Below are 2,446 nucleotides of genomic sequence, written 5' to 3' on the forward strand. Positions count from 1 at the left end.
TTTCAAGCATTACCTTACAAATAAATGTCACAATATTGTTTGGATCGAAACTCTCTCAGGAAAAACAAACAAAAAACAGACTTGGAGCAGGCATTGGTGGTTCAGTGGTAGAATTCTCGACTGCCACGCGGGAGACCCGGGTCCGATTCCCGGCCAATGCAGAGGCTGTCTGTTCTGATTGCTTCTTTGTTTAGCTTTACCTAACGAATGAAAGACCTCCATTTGTTTAGATGGAAACAATCTCAGGAAAAATAAAACATAAAACAGACAGTGAGCAAGCATTGGTGGTTCAGTGGTAGAATTCTCGCCTGCCACGCGAGAGACCCGGGTCCGATTCCCGGCCAATGCTGAGGCTGTCTGTTCTGATTGCTTCTTTGTTTAGCTTTACCTAACAAATGAAAGGCCTCCTTTTGTTTAGATGGATACAATCTCAGGAAAAATAAAACATAAAACAAACTGTGAGCAAGCACGGGTGGTTCAGTGGTAGAATTCTCGCCTGCCACGCGGGAGACCCGGGTCCGATTCCCGGCCAACGCAGAGGCTGTCTGTTCTGATTGCTTCTTTGTTTAGCTTTACCTAACAAATGAAAGGCCTCCTTTTGTTTAGATGGATACAATCTCAGGAAAAATAAAACATAAAACAAACTGTGAGCAAGCATTGGTGGTTCAGTGGTAGAATTCTCGCCTGCCACGCGGGAGACCCGGGTCCGATTCCCGGCCAATGCAGAGGCTGTCTGTTCTGATTGCTTCTTTGTTTAGCTTTACCTAACGAATGAAAGGCCTCCATTTGTTTAGATGGATACAATCTCAGGAAAAATAAAACCTAAAACAGACAGTGAGCAAGCATTGGTGGTTCAGTGGTAGAATTCTCGCCTGCCACGCGGGAGACCCGGGTCCGATTCCCGGCCAATGCAGAGGCTGTCTGTTCTGATTGCTTCTTTGTTTAGCTTTACCTAACAAATGAAAGGCCTCCTTTTGTTTAGATGGATACAATCTCAGGAAAAATAAAACATAAAACAAACTGTGAGCAAGCACTGGTGGTTCAGTGGTAGAATTCTCGCCTGCCACGCGGGAGACCCGGGTCCGATTCCCGGCCAATGCAGAGGCTGTCTGTTCTGATTGCTTCTTTGTTTAGCTTTACCTAACAAATGAAAGGCCTCCTTTTGTTTAGATGGATACAATCTCAGGAAAAATAAAACATAAAACAAACTGTGAGCAAGCATTGGTGGTTCAGTGGTAGAATTCTCGCCTGCCACGCGGGAGACCCGGGTCCGATTCCCGGCCAATGCAGAGGCTGTCTGTTCTGATTGCTTCTTTGTTTAGCTTTACCTAACGAATGAAAGGCCTCCATTTGTTTAGATGGATACAATCTCAGGAAAAATAAAACCTAAAACAGACAGTGAGCAAGCATTGGTGGTTCAGTGGTAGAATTCTCGCCTGCCACGCGGGAGACCCGGGTCCGATTCCCGGCCAATGCAGAGGCTGTCTGTTCTGATTGCTTCTTTGTTTAGCTTTACCTAACAAATGAAAGGCCTCCTTTTGTTTAGATGGATACAATCTCAGGAAAAATAACACATAAAACAAACTGTGAGCAAGCATTGGTGGTTCAGTGGTAGAATTCTCGCCTGCCACGCGGGAGACCCGGGTCCGATTCCTGGCCAATGCAGAGGCTGTCTGTTCTGATTGCTTCTTTGTTTAGCTTTACCTAACAAATGAAAGGCCTCCTTTTGTTTAGATGGATACAATCTCAGGAAAAATAAAACATAAAACAAACTGTGAGCAAGCATTGGTGGTTCAGTGGTAGAATTCTCGCCTGCCACGCGGGAGACCCGGGTCCGATTCCCGGCCAATGCAGAGGCTGTCTGTTCTGATTGCTTCTTTGTTTAGCTTTACCTAACAAATGAAAGGCCTCCTTTTGTTTAGATGGATACAATCTCAGGAAAAATAAAACATAAAACAAACTGTGAGCAAGCATTGGTGGTTCAGTGGTAGAATTCTCGCCTGCCACGCGGGAGACCCGGGTCCGATTCCCGGCCAATGCAGAGACTGTACCATTCCAGACAAAGGGTCTTTTATTTCAAGCATTACCTTACAAATAAATGTCACAATATTGTTTGGATCGAAACTCTCTCAGGAAAAACAAACAAAAAACAGACTTGGAGCAGGCATTGGTGGTTCAGTGGTAGAATTCTCGCCTGCCACGCGGGAGACCCGGGTCCGATTCCCGGCCAATGCAGAGGCTGTCTGTTCTGATTGCTTCTTTGTTTAGCTTTACCTAACGAATGAAAGGCCTCCATTTGTTTAGATGGAAACAATCTCAGGAAAAATAAAACCTAAAACAGACAGTGAGCAAGCATTGGTGGTTCAGTGGTAGAATTCTCGCCTGCCACGCGGGAGACCCGGGTCCGATTCCCGGCCAATGCAGAGGCTGTCTGTTCTGATTGCTT

The 2,446-nt window shown here is 45.8% G+C and overlaps 1 non-coding gene across 1 annotated transcript; it reads left to right on the top strand.

Moving 5' to 3' along the window:
* Positions 1-278: 278 nt before the first annotated feature.
* On the top strand, positions 279-349 carry trnag-gcc (transfer RNA glycine (anticodon GCC)). Its single transcript has one exon. It is a non-coding gene; the product is annotated as a tRNA-Gly (tRNA).
* The last annotated feature ends 2,097 nt before the right edge of the window (positions 350-2,446 follow it).

Source organism: Brachyhypopomus gauderio, chromosome 19 (genome assembly GCF_052324685.1).
Source record: "Brachyhypopomus gauderio isolate BG-103 chromosome 19, BGAUD_0.2, whole genome shotgun sequence".
NCBI lineage: Eukaryota > Metazoa > Chordata > Actinopteri > Gymnotiformes > Hypopomidae > Brachyhypopomus > Brachyhypopomus gauderio.